The sequence below is a fragment of the Sorex araneus genome, chromosome 1, assembly GCF_027595985.1.
Source record: "Sorex araneus isolate mSorAra2 chromosome 1, mSorAra2.pri, whole genome shotgun sequence".
NCBI classification, from domain to species: Eukaryota; Metazoa; Chordata; class Mammalia; order Eulipotyphla; family Soricidae; genus Sorex; species Sorex araneus.
In genome coordinates this window covers 210,791,887-210,814,390 of record NC_073302.1, presented here as the reverse complement: position 1 = coordinate 210,814,390, position 22,504 = coordinate 210,791,887, and positions in this window count along the sequence as shown.

Below are 22,504 nucleotides of genomic sequence, written 5' to 3'. Positions count from 1 at the left end.
TATAATGTTGAAAAGCTGAAGTCATTTCACCTAAGATGAGGAATAAAAAAAATTGTCAACACCATTATTTGACATAAAACGAGATATCCTTAGCAGAACTAGGCACAAAAGTAAATAAAAGGTATAAAATTGGAAAATAAGAATTAAAATTGTTATTTAAGTTATTGACAGACTTTTGCACGTGAAAAACCTTAAAATATTCACAAAAGTATTATAAATTATAAATTGATTTTAAAAGTTAACTTGCAACCTAAAAACTAATGTATAAATTTAAGTGTATTCCAAAGTGCTTCAAATACATGAACAGAATAAATGAAGAAAAAACATAATTTACCATTACATTAGAGAGAAATCTCTTATTAAAAATATCAATGGGATAAAAGTTGGTCCTTTTAAAGAAATAAAATGATATTTGCTTCTAAATAAGAAATATAAGAAAATCCTATTAAATAACATCAGAAATCAATATACAACAGGACATAAATACAAATGATCAGAAGAGATTTCTCTGAAAAACTTTATGCCACAAAATTGGAGTACTTAGAATGAATATATGAATTTTTAGATCATATTCTTCCAGTGACTGAATAAGGAGTAAATAAGAAGCAAATAAATATCAAGTCTACAAAGGACAACTGTAAACAAAATAGTTGAAACAGTCATCTAAAGAGTTCCTCAAATCCAGATACAAATGGATTCCTTAGTGACTTTTACCAAACTTTCAAAGATAACATATACTTCTTAAAGTTTCCAAAATATAAAATAAATATAAATAGTTCCAAATAATTTCTGAAAGACTAATGTTACCCTAATACCCTGAAATTGAATACAGAGAAATTGCATAAAAGTTACAAACTGATATTCCCAATGAAAGAAATGAAAATATCCTCAGGAAGAAGCTATAGAGAGACACACACAAGCAAGGGTTAAGATCACTGCCTTGCATGTGGCTAACTGGTTCACTTCCTTACATATGATTGAGCAGGCTCTGCCCAAAATATACCCTGAGCACAGAGCCAGAAGTAAGCATAAATAGTACCCTCTGTGACACAAATACTCACCCCCCAGATTATATGTTTATCTCTAATATAAGGCCCAACATAAGTGTTTAAATTAACCACAATTATTAACTTGTAGATGGGATAAGTGAATAAAGAAAATGTGGAAATGTGGTACAAATGCATATCACTACTATAAATTATAAGAAACAAGACAAATTCTGAATTATCTCATTGATGTGCAGTATATAAAGTAAAAATGTTAGTGAATAGATTTATTATTGAAAATATAGCTTATATAACCCTGGCTAAGCACAAATATTTTTCAGAAGTGACCAATAACCATAAATATTCTTTAAAACTGCATATACAAAACCAACTGGTGTTGGCGTGGATGTCGGGGAGAAAGGAACCCTCCTACACTGCTGTTAGAAATGCCAACTGGTTCACCCCTTTTGGAAAACAGTAAGGACGCTTCTCAAAAAATTAGAAATTGAGCTTCCATTTGACCCATCAATACCACTCCTGGGAATATATCCCAGAGAGGCAAAAAGGTATAGTAGAAATGACACCTGCATGTGTATGTTCATTGCAGCACTGTTTACAATAGCCAAAATCTGGGGAAAAAAGGAGTACCCAAAAACAGATGCCTGGTTAAAGAAACTTTAATACATCTACACAGTGAAATACTATACAGCTGTTAGAAGGGATGAAGTCATGAACTTCACATATAAGTGGATCAATATGGAAAGTAACATGCTAAGTGAAATGCATCAGAAAGGAGAGAGAGAGATAGAAAAATTGCACTCATTTGTGGAATATAAAGTAACAGAATGGGAGACTAGCACCCAAGAATAATAGAAATAAGTACCAGGAAGTTTGCCCCCTGGCTTGGAAGCCGGCCTCACATGCTGGAGGAAAGGGCAGCTCAAATACAGAAGGGAACACCAGTTAAAGTGTGGTTTGAGGACCCGCTGGGGATGGAAGATGTGTGCTGAAAGTAGACTGTAGATCAAACACGATGGCTACTCAATACCTCTATTGCAAACCACAACACCCAAAAGGAGAGAGAAAACAAAAGGGAATGCCCTGCCACAGAGGTGGGGTGGGGTGTGGGCAATTTGGTGGGGGGATGGGAGGGATGCTGGGATCATCGGTGCTGGAGAATGGGCACTGGTGGAGGGATGGGTACTTGATTATTATATGACTGAAACACAAGCACAAAAGTTTGTAAGTCTTTAACTGTACCTCACAGTGATTCACTAATATTTTTTTAAATGAAACCAAGTATAATTAATAGAATTGTAAATTATGGTACCTCAATTAAAAATGGTATAATAAAAATTTTGCACTGTAGTACTGTCGTCCCATTCACCAACTTGCTGGAGCAGTGGTCACCAATAACGTCTTCATTGTGAGGCTTGTTGCTACTGTTTTTGGCATATCAAATATGCCACAGGTAGCTTGCCAGGCTCTGCCATGCAGGCGGGATACTCTTGGTAGCTTGCCAGGCTCTCCGAGAGGGATGGAGGGGTCAGACACTTGCAAGGCAAACACCCTACCTGCTATGCTATCGCTCCAGTCGAAAATGAATATTTGAATATGCAAAGTAGGATGTTGTCCTCTTATCAATGGTGCCAGAGAGACTAGAAGGGGAACATACTTAAAAAGAAATGTAACCTTCTCTAATTTCAATAAAGGTAGTATGAACTGGGTTGCTATATTAATGAAGTAGCCAAAGTAGATAAATAGATAGATATGCATACATGCATGTGAATATACTCAGGTGAGTATATCCTGAATTTCTCTTGTGAGTCTAGGATAACTCAGAAGCCTTATGTTCTAAGTGCTATCAAGTAATCTTTAATACTTTGCAGTACATACTGTATCAGAATTTGCTCTTCCTTTTTTTATTTTGTAGAATATAGTGATTCTTTCTTTGGAGGGCCAACCAGAGGAACTCAGTGCTTATTTCTGGCTCTAAGCTCAGGGATCACTTCTGGCTGCACCAGAGGTATTGTATGTGGTGCCAGAGACCAAATGCAGGTCAGTTCTGTGCAAGGTAAACATCCTACCCACTACACCATCACTTTGGCCCTGACTGTGGCATTTTGACATAGCAAATCGCAATAAATAAGGCACTGTTTAAGCACTTCATTAATACTGAATCACAGTATTTAGAAATAATGCTTCTAGGTAAGTCATTTTTATTAATCTCATATGGCTTATGATATTACTATAACAGAAAATTTAAGTAATTTGGCCAATTTCACCAAATAAATGGTGGAGAGACACTTGATTCCTGAATCTCTAATTAAATAATTAAAATCTTTTTGTTTCATTCTAGCTTTGGACCACACCCCGCCGTGCTCAGGGCATACTCAGGACTGTGCACTCAGGTATGACTTCGGACTGACTTGAGGACTACATGGACACTAGGGATTGACTGAAGCTAGGATAGCAGTGTGCAAGGCACTGCCCTTGCACACAATACTTGCTAATACTTGTTACTATACTTAATGATATTAAGTATAACTAACAAGTTAATAATACTTATTAATACTGCTGTGCTATTTCTTAGCCACGATCATTGAAACTCTTACGCATGTTCTATCAATGCAAAAATAAGACAGACTGCTTTTTAAGTATGATTCTTTTAAAAATTGTTATTTCATATCTTATTAGATATGAGTTTAAAATAAGATTAGAATTCTTTATTAATTAGTTGAAATCTACTTATCAAAATCATTTTTATTTTCTGTGCACTTCTTAACATTAAGTTACCACAACTGCATTCATCATACAATAATAGAATGTCCCATTTTAGGTAACAAGATGTAAAATAGAGGGGAGTAGGACATTAGAGGAAGGCATGGCCAAATGAGAAATACAAACTATCTCATGATTAAATCATATCCTTTCTTCCCAAATGATACAAAATCAAGGTAAAATTAAAAGCAACAATATAAACCTACCTAGGCTTAACTGCTATCACATTCAGTAATCATTGGATTCTTAATTTTATCTAATGCAGTAATATGGAGTTTTATAGGAAACACTGGTGTGTAAGCATTTATTAATTTAGTAGTTTAAGATCACTACTAAATTACTTTGTTCTCCACATGATATGGAGGACAAAGACAAAATTATATGGGTTTGGGTGTATTACATATGTTTGTGTGTCTTATGTGGCATCCTTCATTCTGAGTAAGAAGTTACTGTAGTTCTAGAATATGAGTAAAATCAATAAGAAGTAATTGTTATTTCTTAGAACCTTATTTGTACTGAACCATTATTTTCATTATGCTGCTTATATAATCTTATGTAATCTTTACAACCACTCAAGAAGATAAATGCTGCATTTGTTTTCATGAAAGTAATTTAGGCAATAGGAATTTGATGATCTCACAATTAGTAATGATAAACATCAAAACAATCTTATTTTATACAAAAGACAACTCTTTTGATCTCACGATTACTTTTACGATTGACCCTTACAGAGGCTGACATATTTTTAGTTAAAAGATTTGATCCTCTCAGATTTTATGCAGAAACCTCAGCTAGTATGGCAGTTAATAATTGCACTTTCATACTCATTGTCAACTAGAGGTCTATTTGAGTTTTAAATCCTTTGCATTATAATGCTATCTGTGGGGAATTCAGGATACTTGTTAATGAGGTCAGATCTTCACTTGATGCTGCTTTTCTTAATAATGATCAGACATTATTTATGATCACACTTTATGGGTTTCCAACTATATTTCACTCTGAGGTTGAAAAGATAGTAAGTACAGCAGGTGGAGTGTGTGCTTGCTTGAGGTCTACCCTTCTTGGGTCCTCAGCACCACATACAGCCCAAGCCCCGCAGAGGGCAGAGCCAGAAGGAAGTCCTGAGCACCTCCAGATGTGGGCGGTATACCCAACCATATCTCAGCAACTTTGTTTGTTTGTTTTTGGGTCACACCCGGCAATACACAGGGGTTACTCCTGGCTTGGCATTCAGGACTCACTCCTGGCTGTGCTCAGGGGATTATATGGGATGTTGGGAATCGAACTCAGGATGGCTGCGTGTAAGGCAAATGCCCTACCCCGCTGTACTATTGCTCCAGCCCCTATCTCAATGACTTTAATCCTGTAGAAATGAACTGTTGTTTTGAATAGTTAATTACTTAACTAGCCCAGAAACCTCTTAATGTTCTCTCTGCTGTTTCACATCTTTTTCAAATTAGCAGCTACCATGTACCCAAATATTCTCCCTCCCAAAACCATTTCATAGCTTAATATTTGAGCATTACTACTGCTAACAAATAATATCTCTTTCACCTACCAGAGTATTCCCCTTGAAGACAGACCACCTAGAAAGTTATGGGAGTTTCCCAAGGAAAGCTGAGCGAACTTCACAGAGAGGACACATACTATCTTTTCACTCCTAATGGTTTTCAATTTATTTCTGTGCATTCTCTGGTCCTTTATTTGGATCCCAAAGTATCTTGATTGTCAAGCCCACACAGACTGTGGCAGTCTTAACTTCTATCATTGACCAAATATAAGCTCTATGCCAAAGGAAACGCATTTAAGTTGAACTTCTGTCAGGCAGTTGGAAGAGTATGTGGTTTTGTGGTAAGAATTGTCAGAGTAAGTTGTGGAAGTGGCTAAATACTGTGAGTGGTAAATGACTAGTTCAGTGTTCAAAGAGCTGTGTGAAGGGTGCTCTGCTATTTACACATCCGTTTATAATCTCCCCTGAAGCTCAGGAATACTTATTTGAGACAACACTATGACAAGACATATTTTATTTAAAAAATATTGCATGTGGAATAAAAATCACATGTTGTATGATTAAACTGCAGTTTTTTGATGGAAAGCTGAAGTAAAACTTCATGTGACTAGCACAGGGGATTTTAGTAAAGTATTCAGCATGGTATCCTTTTCCTTATAGGATAATTGAATAAATATGACCAATGTTGTACTTCAGGGATATAGCATATGTGTTTGTTATTGTCTAACTGGTTACAATAAAAATAAGTAATAGTGTGTCTGAACTTTTGGAAGATCAGTTCAAATCACCCATGCTAATGAGGCTAAGGAAAAACCTGTGAGAATATGGCAAAACGGGAATAACTAAAATAAATTTAATGTCTGTAGGAGAGTGGGAGAATGCTGTGATTGGAAGCTATCTGGTAACGGAGAAAATAGTCGTGAGAGACTGAGCAGTAGGTGAGATAGTGATCACAACGGTGATCTTTTCACAGTCAAACAAATTTTTGGTAAGCAGGGACATGAAATTATTATATTTTTATGCACTATAAGACCAAGCTCCTGGAAAGAGAGCGACAGAGTCTTTTGCCCCTCCATGCCCCCCCACCTGGTTACCTTCACTGAGGTCCTTTGGAGGGGACGGGTTGCATTTCCCCCTCCCCACCCCAAGCAGAGTCTTGACAGTTGACGACCTCCAGAACCCAGCCACAGCCATGCTCAAGGCCACTCTCCACACGTCTGGATGAGCCTCACGCATGAAGGGATCAGCAGAGGAATCCAGGTGTGCGGGACCCGAGGCTGAGATCCTCAAACCTGCTCAGATTGGGACTGAGCCTTCTCAATCCAGACCCCTATTTTCCAAACTGGCCCCGGCGCCGTGTAAGCCCACCAACGAACAACATCCAGAGACTAAAATACTAAGTTCTCAGAAGCATGCTGCTGCAAAGCAGCTATGCAACATCTAATTAGCCTTGTTCTCCTTCTTGGAGAACCTGATAAGCTACCAAGAGTCTATTGCCCGCATGGGAGAGCCTTGCAAGCTCCCCTTGGCATATTCATATCTCAAATACAGTAAAAGTTATATGCAAACCTCTCAGGGAGAAGTGCAAGCTACCGAGAGGGTCCTGCCTGCATGGCAGAGCCTGGCAAGCTGCCCGTGACATATTCGATATGCCAAAAACAGTAACGATAGGTCTCAATCCCTTGACCCTGAAAAAGCCTCCAATTGCTGGGAAAGACGAGTAAGGAGAGGCTGCTAAAATCACGGGGCTGAGTGTAATAGAGACGTTACTGGTGCCCACTCAAGTAAATTGACGAACAACAGAATGACAGTGTTACAGTGATGTACTCTCAAATAACTATGATTATTTCAGTAAAATTATAGGTGACAGTAACTAGAACGTGATATAATATTTCTTACTAGGTTGGTAACAAGGACTGTCAACAAAATTGATAACAATATAGAAAATTATTGGACAGAATTGCAATTTTTCTAGGAGTTAAACATAAACAAAATAGATAACTAATCTCGCAATATAAACATACCCATCTCACTTTGTTTCACATAGCCTGGCAAGCTACCCATGGCGTATTCGGTATGCCAAAGATAGTAACCACATCTCACAATGGAGACATTACTGGTGTCCGCTCGAGCAAATCTATGAACAATAGGACGACAGTGCTACAGAACAGTGCTACTCTCCTTCCATTCACTGTACTCCAACCTCAATGATCTTCTCTTAATTACTTAAGCCTAAGAGCTTCGTTTATTTTATTGAAATAAAATAGCATTATTTAAAAAATATACAGTTTTTTAGGTAAAATGAGGGGAAAGTGAGATGTATAAGAGATAACATATACTTTTCCAGAGGTAAAGAAGCCATTAGCCACTTGATTTTCTTTTTTTTTTTTTTTTTTTTTGCTTTTTTGGTAACACCCAGCGATGCTCAGGGGTTACTCCTGGGTCTGCATTCAGGAATTACTCCTGGCGGTGCTTGGGGGACCATATGGGATGCCGGGGATCGAACCCGGGTTGGCCGCGTGCAAGGCAAACGCCCTACCCGCTGTGCTATCGCTCCGGCCCCTTCTTTTTTCTTTTTTAAAAATTCTCCTCAAATATATTCCTTATACCTAAAAGACTTTCTAGAAATGTTTCTCTTCAATTTCAAATTTTTCCTGTAGCAATCAAATTGACACCTTTCTCTCTTTCTTTTTTTTTCTTTCTTTCTTTCTTTCTTTCTTTCTTTCTTTCTTTCTTTCTTTCTTTCTTTCTTTCTTTCTTTCTTTCTTTCTTTCTTTCTTTCTTTTCTTTCCTTCTTTCTTCTGTCCTTCCCTTTCTTCCTCTTTCTCTCCTTATTTTCTTCTTTCTCCCTGAAATAGTCCTCAGTACTTTGTTATGTGGACATTATGTTTCACTTCAACTATAGTAGATATCTTGTCTACCTTGCTCTTTATAAGATTTGAAATATGAGGACAATACCTATTTATTAAATAAATTAACAAAATAAATTGAAAAGACTTCATTAATCCCATATTTTTTATGCCAGAGTGTCCAAACTATTGTGTTTTCTAGTGCTATAGCTGGAAATATTATAGGAAATAGTGAACGCTTAAAGAAGATATGGATGGACTAATTTATTGTGCAGAAACATAGGGAAGTTCCAGTGGTTTTCTAAATGGGCTTTAAAGTAAAATGATTTAGAAAATTGTAAAGAAGTCTTACACTGATATAATATTTCAGAATTTTTATCTATTCAACTAATAAAACAAAATGGGAGTTTATATCATTTTTTACTATGCCAATCAGTTTTTTCAACCCCCCCTCAAACTTTTTGAGGGTACTGTTAATTATTATTATACTAAGTATATTTACAGAATCTGGCACTTTAGAATGATTAGAAATACCTTTTCCCCTACCGAAATAAAAAAGAATATCTCTCCCAGATATATAAATGTCTGACTTTTATAGAATATCATTCTATCATGATTATTTACATTGCTTAGACTTTAAAATGTCATGTTTTATCTTTGAATATAGGATGCCCACAATTATGTTTTACTGCATACAAATTATCAATAAATTATTGTAAATGTAGATAGACTGATTCAGTCATCAAAAAGTACATAGTGGATATATGGACTGAGAAACAAAATATAGCTATATAATGCTTAATAGAAACTGCTATAGGTACTAACAAAATAGAAGTAAAATATGGAATGCTTATTAGAAATTGATGTATGGTTTTAAGGAAGTAGAACTAAAATAGAATTTCATAGAATTTAAAAAATGGTGGAAAAACAGTACTTTAATCAATGGGAAATTTAAAAAAGTATGTACACTGTGCCTATACTGTAAAGATATAAACTTCAAACAGAAGTTTATAATAAGATATATGAGTCAAAAATAGACTTTATAAGGTCAGAGTGATGTATAACAGATAGGTCACTTGCCTTGCACAGGGCTGGCGTGAGATTGAGTTCCAGCATCCTATATGGTCCTCCAAGTATGGCTGTCACTATCACTGTCACTGTCATTCTGTTGTTGGTTGATTTACTCGAGCAGGCACTGTAACGTCTCTCTTCCTCCCAGCTCAGAGGTTTTATCAGCCTCTCCTTACTCATCTTTGCCAAAGATTGGAGGCTCTTTCAGGGTCAGGGGAATGAGATATATCATTATTGTTTTTGGCATATTGAATATGCCACAGGGAGCTTGCCAGGCTCTCTGCCCCATGCAGGCGGGATACTCTCGGTAGCTTGCCAGGTTCTCCCAGGTTCTCCAAAGATATATATATATATACACATATGTATATATGTATATGTATATACATATGTATATACATCTATATGTATATATATGCATATATATGTGTATATATACAACTCTCTCTGATTTGTTGCCTACTGTCTGAACTTCATCAAATATGGTGTGGTAATTATGGGAAATGGGTAGGAAGTGTCTTATAAGGTCCAGAAAGCGGCCTGGAGGGTGACAGCACTAGGGTAGTGGAGGTTGGCTGCCAGGGCTGGGTCTCTTGGTGCAGGGAGGGTTCTCACTCGCCCCCCTCTAGGGTACCCTGAGTGAAAACAGCCTGGCACAGAGTCCGGTGGCATGGCTATGGGGGCCTCATTTTATACTCCCATCTGGGAGGAGCAGCCGTTGAGATCTGTAGGGTGGCAGATGAGGAGATTATCTGGTGCCAGCAGTGTGTGGCAGGGTGTGGCTTATGGGTGTGATCCCTGGGTCACCGGAGACTGGGGAAAGCAGGCAGAGGATCTATGCTCCTGGGTCCCATTGAGCCCAAAGTCCAAGATCACAAAGTTCCGCATTACCTGGATACCATGGGACTTTGATCATGTGCGAGGCTCAGTCCAAACGTGTGGAAAGCAGCCTGTAGCGTGGCGGAAGTTGGGTAGTGGAGGTTGCCTGCTGAGGCTGGGTCCCTTGGGGCAGAAGGGCTCTAACCCACCACCCTCTGGGGTACCTCAGTGAAAACAGCCTGGCACAAAGTACAGTGGCATGGTTATGGGGGCCTCATTTTATGTTCCCTTCCGTGAGAAGCAGTCGTGAGTTCTGAAAGGTGGCCAATGAGGAGATTATCTGGAAACATCACATTTGTTAATATGTAATCTTTTCAAGAACTGATAAATATTCTCAAGCAAAGAATATGTATTGATCAGAAGCAAGTAAAAATGCTATGAATACTGAAATAACAGTAATAGCCACAGTTGTGTGAAACTAAAAATTTAACAAAACAAAAAAGAGAGAAAACACAAATAGATTAGAAAAAGACAACAATGAGCAACAATTATTATATTCACAAGGATATAAAATGTAAAATACCTGAGGACAGGTAAAAATTAAGTTACATATGGTACTGGAAAGATTCTAAAGTGGGTAAGGCATTTGCTTTGTATGCAGCTGACCTGGGTTTAATTTCTGGCACTTTACATTATTTCCTGAACACTGCTAGGGGTGATTTCTGACACAGAGCCAGTCTAACCCCTGAGTACTTCTGGATGTGTCAATAAATATATAAATGAATAAAATATAAAGCAGAATGAAATTAAGTTACAGGTAATGAGAATACAGGGGATTCAGTAAAAGTAGTATTAAGACAGAAGTGTATATTCATATCAAAGCATATTTCAGGAGACAAGAAGAATATTTTCAAGTGTTTGGTTATACTTGTGTGTCACATATAATTACTGTAGCAATATGTATGTACTACTAAACTAGAAATGTTATATACTTTATAATATGCCCCACATGGCAGAGCCTGGCAAGCTACCCTTGGTGTACTCAATATGCCAAAAAACAGTAGCAAGTTTCACAATGGAGACATTACTGGTGCCCGCTTGAGTTAATTGATGAATGACAGGATGACAGTGCTACATCAATTAACTCAGTGCTATAATATGTACTTAAAATTCATGATTTACCTGTATATGTATTGGGAAAACTATTGATAACCTAACATTCTATAGTTTTGCTCACAAAAAGTAAAAATAAGTATTCTATTCATTAGTATAGTTCATTAAAAGGAAAAACAAAAATATAAACTTATAAAACATGTTAACCATAAAATATATTGTAATTGACTATTTATAGATTTTATTCAAAGAGTAGGTTAAAGTATAATATCTCAAAATTCCAAACCATAAAGAAGTGATATGTTTGGGAAGAGTTGTTTTATCAAAAATATTGTGACATCACTGAAAAAAGTTGAAAGGATCTTAAATATATGTATTTAAATTAGTTCCATGACACTGAAAATACAGTTAAAATTATTCTCTTATCTGAATGAAGTAAATAAAAAAGTGCAGACAACTTAATATCAATCAGTTTCCTAAATCAGAGTCAGGGTCAGAACTTAGTATTCCAACTAGCCCTCTTACACTCTACTCATATGTAAGTCATCTATATATTTTTCGAACAAGGAATTCTCATGAGTATCTTATCAATATTCCAGAAGAGTTTTCCAACTCTTAAGAGTAGGATGAAATGGTGTTTTGCTGAGATCATTGCCAAGAATAGAAACAAAATCTTTGATTCTTGTAAGAAAACTCATAGAGAAAGTACACTAAAATACAGAAAAGTTTACTAGAAATAAAGATAAAAGAAAGTTATTCTTATTGTAATGTATACATGTAATATTAATGTTATCTCATAAAAATAATTTTGTAGTAATTTCAAAGATAGAAAGAGTATGAGTCTATTGTATATGGAATAGAATAAAAGGGAGCCAATAAAGGAATGCATATCTTTTGGCTTACATTTTGCCAAAGTAAAGTTGAGTACTCTAAGTTAATGCCAGAAGTTGAAATAATTTCTTCTGCTAAAGATAATCATTTAGGAAGTTCTTAATACATATCTTTGTAATTTCTTTAAATTGTAGTACTAATATTGGTTCCCATTTATTCAGTACTAACAGTTGTCAAAATTAACTTGAAATTCATGCAGTCTTTATAAGAGCAGAAGAAGGTAAGGACACATATTACCATTTTAGAGAGATGATAAACAATAATTAAGTAATGTTCTATGGTTGACAACTATAGAAAATTTTCGAATTATGAAGGCCAAATATTCACATGTCTTAGTTCAACAGCTGTTCTATTGTTCCAATTTTTAATTTTTTTCTATATTTCCCAACATGGGCTGGAGCAATAGCACAGTGGGTAGGGCATTTGTCTTGCACGCAGTCGACCTTGGTCCAATTCCTCCGCCCCTCTTGGAGAGCCCTGCCGTAAGGTAGAGCTGGCAAGCTACCCGTGGGGTATTCAATATGCCAAAAACAGTAAAATGTCTCACAATGGAGACATTACTGGTGCCCGCTCGAGCAAATCCCTGAGCCAATAGGAGGACAGTGACAGTGATTTTCCAGCATTTGCTATTGTACCTTAGACATCAGAGATCTTTAATTCAATCTGTATAAAATATTTCATTAAAGAAAAAGAAGATAAAAATTGCTTCTTCGGGGACAGGGCCTTAGCTCAAAGGATTGGGGTGCATGCCTTGCACTTGGGGGTCCCATTGGTCCCACATCAGCAGTGTTGGGTGTGACAGAGGCCCTAACACACTGCTGATGGAGCAGCTTCATATCACAGGACGTGAGAACTATACCATCAGTCTTGTTAAGCCAGAGCTAGTATCTCTGGCTGTGGCCACTAAGCCTCTGCACACGAAAGGGAGTTTTACACACATATACACACAGTACTTTCTTATATATATATGATAACTAGTTTATGAACTTTTGCAAAGTCTGGCATTAGTTGTTTCACTTTAGGAGTACTCTGCTATTCAAAACCATTCTTTGCTTTTTTTTTCCTTTAATTTTGTTTGCCATCTTTAGGCTGCATTTTTAGGCTTTCATCATCTATACTGAATTGCACAAATTTTAGTCAATATTGTGCATATTTAGTTCTCAGTACCAAATATTTAGAGAGGAAAGGATAAATATAACTAAACTTTCTCCATATATATACACACATATATATTGACGTATATACATATATTTACATAGATTGTTTAGAAAGTTAAGAACAATGTCACATGAAATTTATTTTTCTAGCTCATAGAGCACCTAGGGTAACTTAGCATTGGGAGGTGGATAGAATTTTGGTTTCCATGCCAAATTTTGAGGAGTTCAATGACATCTCTCTGAGTTCTGAAAATTCCCAGGGCCTTTGGTTCTCATGATCTTCATTGGATTGAATCCAGCTGTTTAAACTGTAAACGCTTATTTCCACACATATGTCAATTCCCATGGCTTTTTCCATTCTCTACTAGATTCTGAAATCTAGACATGAGACTCAGTTGTTTTTGTTTGATTTTCCTTTGTACAATTTGCAGAGATATTTTTGTATATCTAGAGGGTTTAATAATTTTTTTCTGAGATAGAAGATTATTAATCCCAAAATTGCAAATGAGAAAGTAAGTAGGTTACTCAAATGTTTTTTGACCTCCCCGTAACATCATTGATCCCATTTTTGGTGGAATTATGACACCGTCACTATAGCCACACTCTCTTCTATAGTCCCTCTCCTCACATTTCTATTTTATGATACAAAAAAATAACCTATCTTTGTCTATTCCATAGAATGGTTCTCACTTATCACCATCCACTCTAAAATTATTATGTGTGTGTTTTTAAATTGAATTATAAATTGAATTATACTTCTAATAGTGGCCATGACAAACCATGTCCTATGGTTTTAGAGTCAGGACAGAGCAGTGTGTGTGTCAATTTTTTAATCAGTATGTATTCATTTTAATAAGGTTAGTAAGATACAGTGATTCTATTTTCCTTAAAATACACACTTTTCAGTTCTTTTAAAGTAATAGAAATTCTAGCAATACCAGTTGGCCTTGATCTGAATAGTGACTGACACCTTCAGATTGTACATGACTTGTTTATTTTCCAAAGTAGTCATCATTCTATTCTAGGTAGATTCCATTCTTTTTTAGGAAAAGCTTTAATAGGTGGGAAATGATCCATAAAATGACAAGAACTGTTACATTAAAAAAAGAAAATGCCTGGGGTTGGAGCGATAGCACAGCAGATAGGGCGTTTGCCTTGCCCTCGCCGACCTGGGTTCAATTCCCAGCATTCCATATGGTCCCCCAGCACCGCCAGGAATAATTCCTGAGTGCAGAGCCAGGAGTAACCCCTGTGCACTGTTGGGTATGACCCAAAAAGCAAAAAAAAAAAAAAAAAAAAAGAAAGAAAAAAAAGGAAAATGCCTGATAGTGCTTCCTGTTCTACAGATACTGCCCACTGGACACTGCTTCTTTGTCCTGGATCCAGATCTATCATCCTGAAACCATTTCTTCCTGCATCGAGACCCCTACCTTCCTGTGCCTCACCCTGAGCACTAGGCCCCTATATTCTGAAGGAAGCTACCCACCGAATGCTGCCTCATTGGCCAAGGTTCAATGTCATTTTGAGAGTTCCTAGAATTATTCAGCTACTAATTACCTACCTCAAACTTCATAGGGCATACACTTTGACCTCTTGCAGTACATCTATAGACACATATGAAACCCTGCCTATCCCCATCACTTCATGCTAACACATTCCTCTCTCAATCACCCATTCCACAAAAAAAACTTTGGTAAGTGTTTGGTGTTAGTAAAAAATTATAGAATCCTATATTACAACCATAGGTGAGCAAGGCTCAATGATATTAGAAGTCACCGTGTCATTCATAGCGGGAACTCAAAACAGCAAGCCAGAAACAGCAAAAGTTTTCTGGAATCGATATGGCAGGGAAGTGTAAGGGTCCTGGTCTGAGAACTGCCTTGAGAGAAGAGTAGTACAGAGTGGAGCCTTGCTGAGCTAACTGCAAACACTGACTTCGAGATAGAAAAGGGCACAATGAGGAAGCGCCACAGAAGCACATGGGCTCAATGAGTAAAGAGTCCAGAAATCTTTAACAATATATGCCAGCTCTGTAAACTATCAGATAATGACTTTGTAGTCACCATACTTGAATGATTAGTATGCTCAAAGAACCAATGTCAAATACTTAAGAAAGTAAGATATGGATAGTGAACTATAATCAGGTGATGATGGATCTATAGAATTAGGATAGTGAAACAAACAACAACAACAATAAATGCAACAACTCAATGGAAGATCTATGCAGCAGAGTAATAACTGCTGAGGAGAAAAAATAAAAAAAAAAAATGAAGTCCAGGGACTGAAGAGCTAGGACGGTGAATAAGGTATTTCCTTGCACATAGCCGAGCCAGATTAACACAAGCAATGCTTATGGTCTTTTTAATTTATTGAATTACCGTGAGATAGTTACAACACTTTCATGTTTCAGTTTTAGTAGTACAATGATTAAACATCCATCCTTCCATCAGTGTGCATTTAACATCAACAATGCCCCCAGTATCACTCCCCATTCCAACCCTCCCCCTGCCTCTATGACAAACAATTTTCCTCGATGGTCTTTTGAACCTGTAAAGCGTAGTCCCTGAATTCAGAGCCAGGAGTAAGTCCTGAAAACAGTCAGGTGTGGTCCAAAAATGACAAACAAATAAAAAAATAGAATAAAATCAGTAAACTCCACAATAAAATTCAGGAAACCTAAAGAAAACTGAAATGGCTATTTCATTGAATAAATATAGTCCTTCCACATTAAAAAAAAAGCACAGATAAGTTTATTAGTGAGTTCTTCCAAACCTTTAGAAAATATCCATTTCAATCTTTTTCAGGCTTTCTTTTTTGTTTTATTTTATTTTTAATTTTTGCAGACTTACAACTTTTTGTGCTTTTGTTTCAGTCATACAATGCTTGAGTAACCATCCCTCCACCAGTGCCCATTCTCCATCAACTTTCCTAAGCCACTTCTGTGAGGCAAGCAGTACCCTGATACAAAGACCAAACAGAGACATTGCTAAAAACAACAACAATAACAATAACAACAAGAAACTGTAGATTGATATCTCTGATGAATATGGACACAAAGACCCTTAACAAAATATTGGCAATCAAATATTTCATATATCAAGATCAAGTATGATTTATTATAGAGATTCAAGGCAGTTAAATACACATATGTCAATCAATGTAATACTCTACATCAATATAAGAAAAAGAACTATATTATTTTTAGAAGATATATGAGGTTGCACACTCTCACCATAACTAATTGATATAATAGTGGAAGCCCTGGCCATAGCAGTTAGGCAAGAAAGAGATATTAAGGCATCCAAATTGGAAAAGATTTTTTTTTTCATTTAATCCTTCTCCTGGTAAATTTCACAATATATGGATGAGACTTGTCTCCCAGAATTTAGTATCAATCATCAAAAGTTTTTATTTACCTACAATTCTAAATTTATCTTTATTCTTCAAATGTAAATCATCATTAACTCCTAGTAATTTCTGTCCCAAATATTTCTTCACTATCTTTTTATTAAATTTTAAGACATCATACATCATGTCATTGGTTAACTAGGAGTACTATGAAAGACAATATGTCATATTAAAAACCATCCTTGGATGAACCGAGAGCCGCGGCACGAGAAGCAGAGCCTCCGCGCCTATTGACTGTGATCCTGAGGTCTCCTAACCCATTTTGGCACCAGAGCGGATGCTTGAGCCATGCATTTTGACTGTGAACTGAACTACAACCTCGTGCAGCCCGGGGAGGGATTTTTTTCCCTCTCCACCCCATTTTTCTGAGCGAAAATGGCGGCAGCGGCAGCAGCCACGCGGTGAGAGCCACCCTCTAAGACCCCTCCACCAAGAGGTAGGACTTTCTTTAGTGACGTAGCCTGTAGGTGGTCCTGGGAGGGGAGGTGTTCCCGGCGCGCCTTCCGCCCAGAGATGAACCGAGAGCCGCGGCACGAGAAGCAGAGCCTCCCGCCTACTGACTGTGATCCTGAGGTCTCCTAACCCATTTTGGCACCAGAGCGGATTCTTGCAGCCATCCATTTTGACTGTGAACTGAGCTAAAATATTAGAAACCCAAAACTTAAAGTCTTCACTCTTAGCAATGACGAGAAATTATTAGATGATGCCTATTCAGCAGGCCTGCTTGTTGGGGAAAATTTCCAATCAACAATAGTGAGTTCTGTATGGAAATATGAAATGTACCAAATATATAGAGAGAATAATGGGAATATCATTAGCTACTTAGATCGGGGGTGGGGTGGGAAGGGGTGTATTGGGGTTCTTGGTGGTGGAACGGGTGCACTGGTGAAGGGATGGTGGTTTAATCAGTATTTGACTGTGACTTAAACCTGAAAGCTTTGTATTTTTTTTCTTGTTTTCACGGTGGTTCAATAAAATATTTCTTTAAAAAAAAAAAAGACATATGGGGAATGTCTTGCCACAGAGGCAGGGTGGGGTGGTGGAGGATGGGGTGGGGCTGGTGAGAGGTATACTGTGATCATTGGTGGAGGTGAATGAGCACTGACAGAGGGATGGGTAAACAATCACTGTATGAGTGAAATGCAAACACAAAAGTTTATAAGTTTGTAACTGTACATCACAGTGATTCTCTAATAAAAAATTTAAAAAAATAAAGGTATTTTATCGCACACACAAAAAAAATTAAAAAAATAAAAAAATAAAAAAATAAAATAAATAAATAAAAACCATCCTTCCACAATCTTGTATTAATGCAGTAACAATAATATTTTTAGAATATTAGATACAATTTCACCATGCTATTACTTTTCATTGCTATATTGTGTTCTACTATTCTCAGAATTAAAAAAATGTAAATGCCCTTTAATGTATGATCTAGACTTGAGATAGCTCCAATAAGATTTTACAACATCTGCTAATTCCTTTTGCTATATCCCTATTTACCTCACTTACCTAAAACCACACATAAAATGCTACTTTATTTTAGAGTATCTGTCATTTTCAAATAACAAGTTTATCAAATGTAATGATTTAAGATTTATCTTTATATTTTATAAATATAATAGGTAGGACTAATCAGGCCTGAGGACTATAGTCTGGGATCTATAGTGAGATGTCCCCAGGAGTGCCATCATATAAACTTAATAATATCTTACTGTGTAGATACAAAATGACTAGAAAGATTATTGTGGCACTGTCTTCCCATTGTTCATCGATTTGCTTGAGCAGGCACCAGTAACATCTCCACTGTTAGACTTCTTGTTACTGTTTTTGGCATATCGAATACGCCACGGGGAGCTTGCCAGGCTCTGCTGTGCAGGCGAGATACTCTCAGTAGTTTGCTGGGCTCTCAGAGAAGGACAGAGGAATCGAACCCAGGCAAGGCAAACGCCCTACCTGCTGTGCTATTGCTCCAGCCCAGAAAGATTATTAAGAAGTAAACTGAAGATGGTTGTTTATGGTCTATGGAAAGGAGAAGTACGCCTTTAGATGTAATTCCACCCTTTAGTGAATCTCCTAGCAGGATGAGATATTTGTCTTAGAAAAGCTTCCTTGGAAGGAAGTGATTTCCATATGTTGATTCTGCAGCCTGATGTATAGTGGCTACCCCAAGTCTTGGAGGTTGTGCTCTTAACTATGGCAGTGAGACTAGGGACTGGGGAAACAGGGCTGGGGAGTGGGAAAGATAGGGATAGGAGACAGAGTGAGAAAAGCTTGAGGGACAGTGGGAGACGGGAATGAGGGGCTCAGTGAGATTGAAAAAGGTGTGTGGGGAGAATGACATAATGTAGGACGGAGATTGGAGTAAAGGCAACTGATCACCCACCAGCTTTGTGGCCCTGTTCCCTCCATGCTTCTGCAGTCTGGGGTGGGGTTAGTGCTTTATGGCCACTGAACACATGTGGTGGAAGTGCCCACACATGGTTTGAACACATATAGTCATCCAAAAAAAAATGAGGAGGGTATAATTTTTAAATAAATAAATTACTTCTTTCCTTAAAAAAAAAAGATACAGACTGCAAAAAACATACAAATAGGAATATACACAAGGGATGAATGATTATCTCATAATAGCATCATCAATGCCTTAAAATGTGTCACAAATTTAACCAATTTGGCATAGCAGTAGGGCGATTGCCTTGCACGCAGCTGACCCAAGTTTGATTTCTCCGCCCCTCTGGGAGAGCCCAGCAAGCGACCAAGAGTATCGACCCACACAGCAGAGTCTGGCTAGCTACTCGTGGTGTTTTTGATATGCCAAAAACAGTGACAACAAATCTCACAATGGAGACATTACTGGTGCCCGCTCGAGCAAATCGATGAAAGCGGGATGACAGTGACAGTGATACAGTGAATCAAAATTTTTTTTTAAAAAATGGGAAGACTTTAAAACAAGGGCACATTCTTCTGAATCCTTAATCAGTAAGTATATTGGAGTTCTAATGGGTAAAAGGACCTAGGGACCAGAAACCTAGGACTTGAGAAGTTAGGAACAACAAAATTAGGAATTGAAGTTGACTTTGTTATCTTTCTAGGATATATTATTTCACATCTGTTTTGATTATGTGCAATTTTCACTTTTAGATTTTTTTTTTTTTGCTTTTTGGGTCACACCCAGCGATGCTCAGGGGTTACTCCTGGCTTTGCACTCAGGAATTACTCCTGGCGGTGCTTGGGGGACCATATGGGATGCTGGGGATCGAACCCGGGTCCGCCGCGTGCAAGGCAAACGCCCTACCCGCTGTGCTATCGCTCCGGCCCCTAAAAACTAAAATCTATCTAGATTTTAGATTTTTAAAAACTAAAACTAGTTTTTTTCTACCACAAATTACTGTTCAAGACCTAAAGTTTTAATTTGTCTGGTGAGATTTTTATAAATTTTCTCTCTTACTTCCCGATCTTGAGAGGAGATTAGTATAATTATTTTTAGTAGTATGTCTGTACCCAAACATGCTGATAGAATAAACTATGGGAAGAGAGCTAAAATACTAATAATGTTTCTCCTCTTACAGGATACATTGCAATGATTATCATATATGTGGTTGTGAATTGGGCAACCAACAACCAAATCAGCCATGTTAGGTAACAACATATATATGGAATGTTGGAATGTTGGAAGTAGTGCTGGAGAGAAATGATTTAGCATTTCCAGTCTCAATGTAATTTTGGACATTTACAGAGATGATGGGAGAATAAGGAATTTAAAAGTAGGAACTACATTGAGAAGGACTGAGAAATGGATATTGTTACATGATAATAAGATTGTTTGAGTTTATTTTGGAGTAAGTTGAGTCAATTTTCATGGAGTTATAATCTTTTTGCCTTGGAATATGAGAAACAGACCCAGGTAAGTCTTTGTCTAAATAAAAGGCCTCCTATATCTTGACTTCTGATCTAACCTACAATTACACCTTTGCATTTTTTCAAGATTTTTAAATGGATTAACCAGATTAATATTTTTTTCTGTCTACCCACTTAGGTAAAATTTCCAAAGCCCATTGATGGGCATTTGAAAAACAGATAATAGGTAATGTATTTAAATTTGTGAATCAATGTGAATCATTTAAAGATAATTATCTAAAATTTTAAAATGACAACTCAGTAAACTCAGTATATTTACCAACAAAAAGCTTTTATCTGTGAACTACATCATGAAGCATAGCATATATTTGATCATTTACTCTGAAACTAGGAAAATTAGAAAAACAATAAAAACTTAATTATTTTTCCTTGCAAAATTTTATATAGCTGATATCTAGATAGATGTCCATAATGTTTAACTTGGCAGTCAAATTGCATATATTCAGGACAGCTGGGCTATATTGTTCCCATCTTACAATTGTGGAAATCAAAGGCCATGATTCATTAATGCAATTACAACTGACTGTGAAAAGAGTCAAACCATGTAATATATAGCTAGGATACTATTAAGTATTATCGTTATACTTTTTAGTATAGCTTTTGGACAACTCATTGTAATTATGCTCAAAATGAGAAAGATTTATTTATGACATTTTTCTAAATTATCAAGGCAAAAAACAGTGTCACTGCAGAATTAAATATAACAAAGTATACCAGAAGTTGGAATAGAAGAATTTATACTATACCATGTGTTTTGTGGTTATAGATAGCCTACTGAAGTATAATTTAATCAAATATTTAAAGAGGCGATAATTAATTTTTAAAGAATTGAAGTGAACCATAACTAGAAAGAAATGTTATTGTTTATTTTTAATGCCAGAACAGTATTCCTAATGCAATTTTAATATTTCATTATGGCAGTAACTTTTATATTGTGGGTTTTATCCCAGGTTTTTATGTCTGATGATATATTTTTTTATTTGAAAAAAGTTTAATTTTACTGCAGAGTATCGGTGGATGTGAAATACTATATTTTCTCATTTATTTTAACATTTTCCTCTATCATTAAATTACTAGAGATTAATGAAGAAAATTAAGTAAAGCATATTGGCTTATGTTAGAACCATAGACAGTGCTCATATTATGTAAACTATGCAGAACTATCTTGCTTCTAATATTTCTTTAGAAGTTTTGCTTTGTATGCTAGATAATTTATAGGTATTATGACTATCAAAGTCCTCTATATGTTTTATAATTTTATAAGTTTTGAAAACAAAGCCACTATGTCTCACAATTTAAACAACTGAACCTGAATTTGGAGACACTAATTTCTCTTGATTCACTCACAGTTGAAAGTGTAAGCTACAAAAACTAAAAAAGTGTGCACATATGAACTTGACTGGCCGCATGATGCATGTAAAATGAATGTTACAATACATTTAAGTTTTTCTTAAGAAAAATAAATACAAACTTGACATATGAAGATAACATAGATTTGCTTTTTTTTGAGTATACAAAAGTCCTTGCACACACAATTGTCTTTCTTTTAAGATTTTTGTGTTTTTGTCCAACCTAATCTTACTCAAATTTATTTATTATTTTATCAGTTTTTTATTTGTATTAATATAGAGTTGAATGTCTAACCATCTATAATATGTCTTGGTGCTTTATTTTCCATAGTGAATAAATTACAAACCCATTCAAAGATACATTATCTTTCACAGGAGGTTAGTAGAATTATTATTTTTCATAGGATGTTGTTAGAGATTTCATTAACAGTGTATTTGTAATAGTGATAAATAATTTGCCCTGGCTTTTGGCAGTATCTTGTTGATGCTTAATATGAGTTAAAAGATCAAAAGTGATTAAACCATTTCTAAGAAAATTAAATGTATTTTAGAATACCTAAAATATATCTTAAGAACCAGATATATTTTAGCATGCATCAAATTAAAATTCAGAATATGTGATACCTAATAAAAAAATACCAGTCCTGTAAAA